This window comes from Macrotis lagotis, chromosome 3, assembly GCF_037893015.1.
Source record: "Macrotis lagotis isolate mMagLag1 chromosome 3, bilby.v1.9.chrom.fasta, whole genome shotgun sequence".
Lineage (NCBI taxonomy): Eukaryota > Metazoa > Chordata > Mammalia > Peramelemorphia > Peramelidae > Macrotis > Macrotis lagotis.
This window is the reverse complement of record NC_133660.1, coordinates 206,387,529-206,399,919: the sequence shown is the minus strand read 5'-3', so window position 1 is coordinate 206,399,919 and position 12,391 is coordinate 206,387,529. Positions and strand designations below refer to the sequence as shown.

The following is a 12,391-nucleotide window of genomic DNA, read 5'->3' as shown; positions in this document are numbered from 1 at the left end:
CACAGCCTACCCAACTCCAAACAGGATCTGGTTAAGTAGCTCTAGATTGCTTGTAACTGCCCATTCACCTCTAATAGTCTCTCCTTGGCCCTCAAAGCAGTATTCACCTTGTGCCTGGGCTCATGGCTTGAATCATGTTCCCTTCCCTCAGGGTCTATTAGTTGCCCTGAATTGCAGAGATCTATGACTCCAGCTTCATAAATCAAAAAAGACAAACTTCCTTTTATGTATAAGATGCTATTATCATGCAAACTATCAAAGAGGGAAGTAATTGCTTCTCTCTGATAATGTTGGAGAGACCATGGAGGGTTGCTTGAGTCTTGGAAAGAAATGAACTTCAGGCCACATGGGGTCCATTCAGATCCATTCCCATTTGGAAATGGGCTCTTTTTTCCAGTTCTCAAGTCTGTCTCAGTGGATTCTCCTGGCCAACGCTCCAAAGTTTTTGTGTATGGTCCCTTATATGTGTCTTTATTGCTATCACCTTGGTTCCCTTACCCTTTCACATACCTACTCTCCAAAATTTATCTCTGGTCTTCAGTAGATATAGTTCCAAGTTCCTCTTCCTTATTTTCCTTTAGCACAACCCTGGTCACCAGAAATTTGGGTTTGTTTGTAATGGGTCCCATCCTAAGAAAAAGGAGACAAACATGCTTTCACAAGGCACTTTAGGTTTGGGTAACTGATGAAAGACTCCTTTTTTTCCACAGGCATTGCCTCTTGGAATAATAACTACTAAAAAAATTGGACATCAAACAGGAGGTAAAAAAAGGGTAAAGAAAGAAACTGTTATCCAATAAGATGAAACTAGCTATATACCCACTTGGGAGAAAGAGTCTCACAACTCTTGAAAATTCTAATTCTATTAGAGAGAATATACTTAGCCAGAAGAGATGAACGCTCTTAACTTTTCTGTGACTCAGATGGAATTATTTAAAAACAATAGCTCCTTAAAAAGGGGGACAGTAAAGAGATGGGAGGATGGAAGAGATTGAATGGGGTAAATCTCATTACATCAAGAGGTACAAAATTGAGGGGAAGAAGGGAGGAGATGAGAATCACCTGAATCTTCAACTCATAAGACTTGGCATAAAGTTAACTTAGACACACTCAGGTAAGTTAAGAAACTTAACTTACCTTTCAGGCATTAAAAGGGGAAAAGAGGAGGGGGGATGGGAAGGTGAAGAAAAGGGGAACTAACATGAGGAAGGAAATAAGGGGAAGAAGGAAAGGGGAAAGAAAGAGGAGGGGATTGATATAAGAGGGCAAACACAATGAAGGTGGCATTATTCAGAAATAAATCACTGAGGAACATGGATAAAAGGAAAAAAGGGGAAAAATACAAACAGAAGGAAGATAGCATAGAGGGCAATATAGAGTTAGTAATTATAACTGAATGTAAATGAGATGAACTCTGCCTTAAAACATAATCTAATAGAAGAGTGGATTAAAAACCAGAATCCCATTATGCTGCTTGCAAGAAACTCATTTGAAGCAAAGAGATACAGCAAAGGTAAAAGGTTGGAGAAAAATATATTTTACTTCAGCTGAGGAGGAAAAAAGCAGGGGTAGTAATCCTTATCTCAGACAAAGCAGATGCAAAAATAGATAGCATTAAAAGAGATAAGGAAAGAAAGGATATCCTCCTAAAAGGTACCATAGACAATAAAGTAATTTCAATACTAAATATGTATGCACCCAATGGTACAGCATCCAGATTCTTAGAGGAGGTGAAAGAGCTACAGGAAGACATAGATAGTACAACTCTACTGGTGGGAGACCTCAATCTCCCACTCTCAGATTCAGTTAAATCTAATCATAAAATAATAAAGAAGGAAGTTAAGGAGGTAAATAAATTGTTAGAAAACCTAGATATGATAGACTTATGGAGGAAACTGAATGGGGATAGAAAGGAATATACTTCCTTTTTTTCAGTACATGGCACTTACACAAAAATTGACCATGTACTAGGACATAAAAACCTATTGATCAATTGCAGAAAGGCAGAAATAGTGAATACATCTTTCTCAGATCACATTGAAATAAAAGTCATATGCAATACTGGGCCAGGGAGATAGGGACCCAGAACTAATTGGAAACTAAATAGCCTCATTTTAAAGAATGAGTGGATCAAGCAACAAATTATAGAAAGAATTAATTATTTCATCCTAGATAATGACAATAATGAAGCAACATACCAAAACCTATGGGATACACTCAAGGTGGGCATCAGGGGATATGTTATATCTTTAGATGCTTTCATGAATAAATTAGAGAAAGAAGAAATCAATCAATGGACTAAATATGCAACTAAAAACATTAGAGAAAGAACAAATTAATGCCCCCAATTAAATACCAAATTAGAAATTCTAAAAATTAAAGGAGAAATTAATAAAAGCAAAAGCAAAAAAAAACCTATTGAACTAATTAAAAAAAACCAAGAGCTGGTTTTATGAAAAAACCAATAAAATTGATAAATCTCTGGTCAATTTCATTAAAAAAAAGAAATAAGAAAATGAAATTGCTAGTATAATTAATGAAAAAGGTGAACTTACCACCAATAAGGAGGAAATTAAAGTCATAATTCAGAAATATTTTTTCCCAAACTCTATGTCAATAAATTTAACAATCCAAGTAAAATGGATGAATATTTACAAAAATACAAGTTGCCTAGATTAAATGAAGAGGAAATTAAATACTTAAATAATGCTATCTCAGAAAAAGAAACTCAACAAGCCATTATTAAACTCCCTAAGGAAAAATCCCCAGGGCCAGAAACATTCACAAGTGAATTCTATCAAACATTTAAGGAACAATTGGTTCCAATTCTATATAAACTCTTTGGAAAAATAGGTGAATACAGAACTCTGCCTTACTCTTTTTTATGACCCAATATGGTGCTGATACCTAAATGAGGAAGAGTTAAAACAGAAAAAGAAAATTATAGACATATCTTCCTGATGAATATAGATGCAAACATCTTAAAATCTTAGCAAAGCAATTACAAGTTATCACTAGGATAATACATTATGATCAAGAAGGATTTATTGCAGGAATGTAGGGTTGGTTCAATATTAGGAAAGCTGTCAATTATATCAATAACATACCTATCAGAAATTGTATGATCATATCAATAGATGCTGAAAAAGCTTTTGAGAAAATGCAGCACCCATTCTACTAAAAACACTAGAGAGTGTAGGAATAAATGAATTATTCCTCAGAATAATGAACAGTATCTATTTGAAACCCTCAATGAGCATTATATGCAATGGGGAGAGGCTAGAGGTATTGCCAATAAGCTCAGGGGTGAGACAAGGATGCCTATTATCACCACTACTATTCAATATAGTGTTAGAAATGTTAGCTTCAGCAATAAGAGAAGAAAAAGAAATTGGAATTAGAAATGGGAAGGAAGAAAAATTCTCACTCTTTGCAGATGACATGATGGTATACCTAGAGAATCCCAAAAAATCATCTAAAAAACTACTAGAAATAATTAGCTACTTTAGCAAAGTAGCAGTATACAAAATAAACTCTCATAAATCCTCAAAATTTGTATATGTGACTAGCAAGATCCAGCAGAAAGAGCTAGAAAGATAAATCCCATTCAAAGTAACCTCAGAAAAATACCTAGGAGTCTACCTGCCAAGGCAGACTCAAACCTTTTTGAAAATAATTACAAAACACTTCTCATGTGAATAACATCAGATTTAAATAAATGGGCAAATATCAACTGTTAGTAGATAGGATGAGCTAATATTGTAAAAATGACAATTCTTCCAAAACTAAACTACTTGTTTAGTGCCCTACCAATCAAAATTCCAAAAATTACTTTAATGAGTTAAAAAAAGTTGTAAGTAAATTTATATGGAGAAATAAAAAGTCAAAAATTTCCAAGGATTCAATGAAAAATGTACAAAAGAATGTGGCTTAGCCTTACCATTTCTAAAATTATGTTATAAAGCATCAGTCATCAAAACTGATATTCACTAAGAAATAGAGTTGTGGATCAGTGGAATAGACTAGATGCAACAGCAAGAAATGATTATAGTAATCTGCTGTTTGATAAACCCAAAGAATCCAGCTTCTGTGATACAATCTCTCTCTTTGATAAAAAAAAATCTATGAGAAAATTGGAAGTTAGTATGGAAGAAACTTAGATTAAACCAACACCTCACACCCTATACCAAGATAAGATCCAAATGGATACAAGATTTAGAGATAAAAAAAACAATATTATAAGCAAACTAGAAAATCAATGAGTAACTTGTCTGTCAGATCTATGGAAATGGAAGCAGTTTATGACCAAGGAAGAGATGGAGAATATCATTAAAACAAACTAGAAAATTTCCATTACATTAAATTAAAAAGCTTTTGCATAGACAAAACCAATGTAACCAAGAACAAAGGAAATGTAGTAAACTGGGAAACAAGTTTTTCAACTAGTATTTCTGACAAAGGACTCATTTCTAAAATATACAGAGAACTGAGTCAAATTTTCAAAAAAAAAGCCATTCCCCAATTGACAAATGGTCAAAGGATATGTAAGGCAATTTACAGCTGAGGAAATCAAAGCAATCCATAGCCATATGAAAAATTGCTCCAAATCATTACTTATTAGAGAAATACAAATTAAAGCATCTCTGAGGTAACATCTCACACCTCTCATACTGGGCAATATGACTAGAAAGAACAATGATCAATGTTGGAAGGAATGTGGGAAATCAGGGACACTAATATATTGTTGATGGGGATGTAAACTCATCCAACCTTTCTGGAGATCAATTTGGAATTATGTCCAAAGGGCAACAAAAATGTGCATGCCCTTTGATGCAGCAATACCACTACTGGGTCTATACCATGAAGAGATTATGTAAAAGGGTAAAAACATCACTTGTACAAAAATATTTATAGCAGCCGTGTTTTCAGTGGCAAAGAATTAGAAATTAAGTGAATGTCCTACAGTTGGGGAATGGCTGAACAAACTGGTATGTGTATGTCAAGGAACACTTGTTCTATTAGAAACCAGGTGGGATGGGAATTCAGGAAAGCCTGGAGGGATTGCATGAACTGATTCTGAACAAGATGAGCAGAACCAGAAAAACATTGTATATCCTAACTCCAAAATGGGGGCGATCATCAACCTTGATGGACTTGTTCATTCCATCAGTGCAACAACCAGGGACAATTTTAGGCTATATACAATAGAGAATACCATCTGTATGCAGAGAAAGAATTGTGGAGTTTAAACAAAGACCAAAGACTATTACTTTCAAATTAGGAAAAAAGAACAGTTGTCTTATCATGTAATTTTGCTATCTCATACTTTATTTTTCTTCCTTAAGGATATGATTTCTCTCTCATATTCAGCTGAGATCAATGTATAGCAATGGAAACAATGTAAAGACTGGCAAATTGCCTTCTGTGGGGGTTGGCGGGAGGGAAGCAAGAATGGAGGAAAATTGTAAAGCTCAAAATAAATGAAATCTTTCTAAAAACTAATAACTAAAATATACATAGTACTTACTATGTTGTAGGCCTTGTGCTAAGCACTTTTAGAAGTATTATTTCATTGTATCTTCACAATTCTGTGAATTCTGTGCCATTATTATCTCGAAAGAGAAAAATGAAGCAGACTGGGGATAAATAGCTTGCTCAGGGTAGCACAGCTAGTAAGAGGTTAGATTTGAAATCATCTACTGGCCCAGTGCTCTACATTAGCTCTTGCAGTTTTGGTTTCAATTGCCCTAAAACTTCAAAAAGACAGATTTAGGAGAATACCCATAAGCTTCCCCACCCCCAAAAAACATAAACACAAGAGACCTATCTTGACTACAAGTGTGGACAATCTCCTAAGAAACTATAGATATTTCCAATATAAAGTCAGGATCCAGGACTTATTGATAACATGGTAAGTCATAACATCTTAGAGACCATTCCCAACTCTCATTCAAACATTGACTATTAATAGGATCCAAATCAGGAGTTTTTAATCTGGAGTCTGGGAACTTTAATCTGGGAACTTTTTTCTGATAGTTAATAACTATATTTCAATACAATAGGCTTCTGTTGTAATCCTCTTTATTTTTGGACATTTGAAAAACATTCTGAGGAGGGTTTCATGGGTTTCATAAGACTGCTAAAAGGGTTTATGGCATACAAAAATGTTAAGAACCTCTCATCTAAATTATGTTTCATTAGTCTACTTATTAGCAGCAATTTTCTGGTTTTAAAAAAGCTGATAAAGTGATTCATTAAAAATCCAGTGAGTAATCATTGCTGTTTTCTATTGTAGTTCCCCATCAAGATTCCTTATTTCTGTGGACTGCTATCAGCACTTGTGCTCTGTTGGGGTATGATGATTTCATTCTACCTCTTATTATTGTCCTTGGAAGCCTCCTCCCACCACCTTCTGGGGTTAGTAATTTAAACCAATAACATTCTCGTTACTGATATTCTACACACTTTCTTAGGTTCATATACATTAAACCATGACTCATCAAATTTCATCATTATTAGAATACTGTTGATTTGAAGTCTCTAAAAATATTATAATATTCCATATTAATGACACATATAGACTGCTATGTAACTATACATACACAAGTACATATATTTGTATGTATGTATACTCTATATGGATTCTCTGTATTGGAAAGAACCTCAGAAATCATCTGATCAACTGTTTATAAATGAGAACCCCTTCTATATATTCCATCCAAGTTATTGTTAAACATCTGTTCTAAGTTCTCCATAGAAAAGAGAACCTACTTTCATTGAAGGAAATTCTTCAGCATTCAGACAGAATTAATTGGAAGGAATTATAATCTAAATTTGCTAAACTTTAATCCAGTGCTCTTTGTTTGGCTATTTTTAACTAAGCAAAATAAATCCAATCAGTCTTTGACATAGTAATCTTCTAAGACCTGGAAGGCAGCTCTTATGTCTTCTCACAGAATAGTGAAAAGAATATTTGCATCTTCAGTGAGAACTGGGCTGAATTTTGAATATTTCATATAATATTGCTTTTTTTTTAGTTTTTTTTTTGCAAGGCAAATGGAGTTAAGTGGCTTGCCCAAGGCCACACAGCTAGGTAATTATTAAGTGTCTGAGACTGGATTTGAACCCAGGTACTCCTGACTCCAGGGCTGGTGCTTTATCCACTGTGCCACCTAGCAGCCCCTAATATTACTTTTGACATATCGGTCAAGTCACTTGGCCACTAGTGGCTTCAATTGCTTTATACGTAAATTAAGGATATTGTTGTAAATGGGCTCTACATTTATGATTTTTAGAAGTTTTCTTTTATCTAGGCTAAATATTTCTCATTCTTTCAGTCAACCTTGTTTGCATGGTCTCAAGTTCTTTCCTCTTTTCAACCTGATCATGCTTTTTTCTGAAAGTGTTTAAATTTGTCATAGTTGCTTCTAAAAGGTAGTAGCCAGAACTTGAAAAGCTTCATATGTGGTTTCGAATGATAAAATTTCTTTTTTTAAAAAAATGTTTTTAATTTGTTTATTTATTTTTGAATTTTACAGTTCCCCCCCCCAATCTCGCTTCCCTCCCCCACCCCCAGCCCCTAAAGAAGGCAGGCTGTTAGTCTTTACATTGTTTCCATGCTATGTGTTGATCTAAATTGAATGTGTTGAGAAAGAAATCATAGCCTTAAGCAAAAAAATAAAATATAAGAAATAGAAAAATTATATAATAAGATAATGGGTTTTTATAAAATTAAAGATAATAGTCTTTGGTTTTTGTTTAAACTCCACAATTCTTTCTCTGGATATAGATGGCATTCTCCATCACAGATCCCCAGAATTGTCCCTGATTGTTGCCCTGATGGAATGAACAAGTCAATTAAGACTGATCATCATTCCCATGTTGCTGTTATGGTGTACAATGTTCTTCTGGTTCTGCTCATCTCGCTCAGCATCAGTTCATGCAAATACTTCCAGGCATCTCTGGATTTCTATCCCTCCTGGTTTCTAATAGAAAAATAGTATTCCATAACATACATATTACCACAATTTGTCCAGCCATTCCCCAATTGATGGACATTCACTCAATTTCCAATTCTTTGCCACCACAAACAGAGCTGCTATGAATATTTTTGTACAAGTGATAATTTACCCTTTTTCATGATTTCTTCAGAGTTTAGACCCAGAAGTGGTATTGCTGCATCAAAGGGCATGCACATTTTTGTTGCCCTTTGGGCAGAGTTCCAGACTGCTCTCCAGAAAGGTTGGATGAGTTCACAGCTCTGCGAACAATGTATTAGTGTCCCAGATCTCCCACATCCCTTCCAGCATTGATCATTGTCTTTTCTGGTCATATTGGCTAGTGTAAGAGGTGTGAAGTGGTTCATAGATGTTTTCATTTGCATTTCTCTAGTAAGTAATGATTTGGAGAAATTTTTCATATGACTATGGATCACTTTGATTTCCTCAGCTGTAAATTGCCTTTGAATATCCTTTGACTATTTGTCAATTGGGGAATGGCTTTTTTTTTTTGAAAATTTGACTCAGTTCTCTGTATATTTTAGAAATGAGTCCTTTGTCAGAAATACTAGTTACAAAAATTGTTTCCCAATTTACTACATTTCTTTTGATCTTGGTTACATTGGTTTTGTCTGTGCAAAAGCTTTTTAATTTAATGTAATCGAAATTATCTAGTTTGCTTTTAATGATGTTCTCCATCTCTTTCTTGGTCATAAACTGCTTCCATTTCCATAGATCTGACAGATAAACTACTCACTGATTTTCTAGTTTGCTTATAATATTGTTTTTTATCTCTAAATCTTGTATCCATTTGGATCTTATCTTGGTATAGGGTGTGAGGTGTTGGTTTAATCTAAGTTTCTTCCATACTAACTTCCAATTTTCTCATAGTTTTTTATGAAAGAGAGAGTTTTTATCCCAGAAGCTGGATTCTTTGGGTTTATCAAACAGCAGATTACTATAATCATTTCCTGCTATCTCTTTTGCACCTAGTCTATTCCACTGATCCACCACTCTGTTTCATAGCCAATACCAGACAGCTTTGATGCCTGATGCTTATAATATAATTTTAGATCTGATAAGGCTAAGCTACCTTCTTTTGCACTTTTGCTTTCATTAGATCCCTGGAAATCCTTGACTTTTTGTTTTTCCATATAAATTTACTTACAATTTTTTCTAACTCATTAAAGTTTTTTGGGGGGGAAATTTTAACTTTTTAGGGCACTAAATAAGTAGTTTAATTTAGGCATAATTGTCATTTTTATTATATTAGCTCAACCTATCCATGAGCATTTAATATTTGCCAAATTATATAAATTTGGGTTTATTTGTGTTTTGTTGTTTTCATAAGGTTTCTGAGTCTGACTTGGCAGGTAGATTCCCAAGTATTTAATATTGTCTGAATGGGATTTCTCTTTCTAGCTCTTTCTACTGTATCTTGCTAGTCAAATATAGAAATGTTGATTATTTATGGGGGTTTATTTTATATCCTGCTACTTTGCTGAAGGTACCAACTGTTTCTATTAGTGTTTTAGATGATTTTTGGGGATTCTCTAGGTATCTGTCATGTCATCTGCAAAAAGTGAGAGTTTTGTTTCTTCCTTCCACTTCTAATTCCTTCAATTTCCTTTTTTCTCTTATAGCTGAAGCTAACATTTCTAACACTATATTGAATAGTAGTGGTGATAATGGTCATTCTTGTTTCACCCCTGATCTTATTGGGAATGCCTCTAGCTTATCCCCATTCCATATAATACTTGTTGGTGGTTTCCATATAGGTAATGCTTATTTTTCTAAGGGACAATCCATTTACTCCTATGCTCTCTAGATTTTTAGTAGAAATGGGTGCTATATTTTGTCAAAGGCTTTTTCAGTATCTCATCTATTGTTATAATCACATGATTTCTAATAGGTTTCTTATTGATATAATTAATTATACTAACAGCTTTCCTAATATTGAACCAACCCTGCATTCCTGGGTTAAATCCTACTTGGTCATAATGTGATAAGTTTGCTGTAATCATTTTGCTAAGATTTTATTTAAGGTTTTTTATCTATATTTATGAGGGAAATAGGTCTATGATTTTCTTTCTCTGTTTTGACTCTTCTGGTTTAGGTATCAGCACCATATTGGTGTCATAAAAAGAGTTAGGCAGAGTTTTGTCTTACCTATTTCTCCAAAGAGTTTATATAGAATTTTGTTTGATAGAATTCACTTCTGAATCTATCTGGTCCTGGAGATTTTTTCTTATGGAGTCCAATAATGGTTTGTTGAATTTCTTTTTCTGAGATAAGTTTATTTAGGTATTTAATTTCCTCTCCATTTAACCTGGGCAACTTATATTTTTGTAAATATTCACCCATTTCACTTAGATTATCAAATTTATTGGCATACAGTTGGGCAAAATAATTCTGAATTATGACTTTCATTTCTTCCTCATTGGTGGTGAGTTCCCCTTTTTCATTTATAATTATAGCAATTGGGTTTTCTTCTTCCTTTTTTTAAAAATCAAATTAACCAGAGGTTTTTCAATTTTATTGTTTTTTTTCATAAAACTAACCCTTGGTTTCATTTATTAGTTCAATATTTTTCTTCCTTTCAATTTTATTCATTTCTCCTTTAATTTTTAGAATTTCTAATTTGATATTTAATTAGGGTTTTTAATTTTTCTTTTTCCAATTTTTTAGTTGCATGCTTAGTTTGTTGATTTCCCCTTTCTCTAATTTATTCATGTAAGCATTTAAAGATATTATATATATATATGTATATACATATATGTATATACATATATCCCCTGACAGCTGTCTTGTCTATATCCCATAAATTTTGGTATGTTGTTTCTTTATTGCCATTATCTAAGATGAAATAATTAACTCTTTGTGTAACTTTTTGTTTGCTCCACTTATTCTTTAAAATGAGGTTATTTAGTTTCCAATTAGTTTTAGATCTATCTCTCCCTGGTCCATTATTGCATGTGATTTTTATGGCATTAAGATCTGAGAAGGAGATATTCACTATTTTTGCCTTTCTGCTTTGATTATTAGGTTTTTATGCCCTCGTACATGGTTAATTTTAGTGTAAGTGCCATGAACTGCAGAAAAAAGGTATATTCCTTTCTATCCCCAACTAATTTTCTCCAAAGGTCTATTATTCCTAGGTTTTCTAACAATCTACTTACCTCCTTAACTTCTTTCTTGTTTATTTGGTTGAATTGATCTAAATCTGAGAGAAGGAGGCTGAGGATTCCCACCAGTAGAGTTTTGCTGTCTATGTCTTCTGGTAACTTATTCAACTTCACCTCGAAGAATTTGGATACTATACTTACCACATACATATTTCATATTTAAATTGCTTCATTGTCTATGGTACCTTTTAGGACGATATAATTTCCTTCCTTATTTCTTTTAATGCGATTTGGTTTTGCACCTGCTTTGTCTGAGATAAGCATTGGTACCTCTACTTTTTTTCACTTCAGCTGAAGCAAAATATATTTTACTCCAACCTTTTACCTTTATATGTATCTCTCTGCTTCAAATGAGTTTATTGTAAGCAGTATATTGTGGGATTCTGGGTTTTAATCCACTCTGCTATTAACTTATGTTTTATGGGAGATTTCATCCTATTCACATTCAAAGTTATAATTACTAACTCTTTATTGGCCTCCATGCTATCTTCCCTCCGTTTCATTTTTTCCTTCTTCATTTTAGCAATATCCCCAGTATTTTGTTTCTGAATGGCACCATCTTCAGTGTGTTTGCCTCCTTATATCCAAGCCCTTCCTCTTTCTTTCCCTTTTCCTTTTGCTCCTTCTTCCTTCCCTTCCTTCTTTTAGTTCCTTTTATCCTCCCCTCCTCCTTTCCCCTTTTAATAATTGAAAGGTAAGATAATTTTCCTAACTTACTTCCATAAAAATCATGTGGTTCAGAAACATGGACCAATGAAGTGGAAATATCATCATTTCTGGAACAATATACTTTCATAAAAGGACCACCTACTATTGTAGAGTCATTTATTTGCAATATGTAAACATTACATGTGCATATCTGTTTTACTCTTTTTTCCCCCTTTTAATCTTCATCTGTGGTCCAGTGAAAATTTGGAGTCAGAAAACTGAAACAAGTGCTAGCTTTCATATTACTTAGAAGATTTTGGAGATAACACTTCATTTCTTTCTACCTCTATTCTCATATATAAAATGAGTGGATAGGATTTGAGCATCTTTAAGGACTCTGTAATAAAGATTATTATTTATTTACCTATTTCTTCTTCCCCTGAATAAAAGGATAGAGCAAGGAATAGGATGTGTTGATCTTGCCCTTTATTCTAGCTGGCCCCCCCCCATATTTTGGTAAATCTCCCCTGACTCTAAATTCCTTCTTCCACCATATCTTGT

The 12,391-nt window shown here is 33.7% G+C and overlaps 1 non-coding gene across 1 annotated transcript; it reads right to left on the bottom strand.

The window, feature by feature from the left end:
* Positions 1-11,873: 11,873 nt before the first annotated feature.
* On the bottom strand, positions 11,874-11,961 carry LOC141519757 (small nucleolar RNA SNORD18). Its single transcript, XR_012477400.1, has one exon. It is a non-coding gene; the product is annotated as a small nucleolar RNA SNORD18 (small nucleolar RNA).
* Between the last annotated feature and the right edge of the window lie 430 nt (positions 11,962-12,391).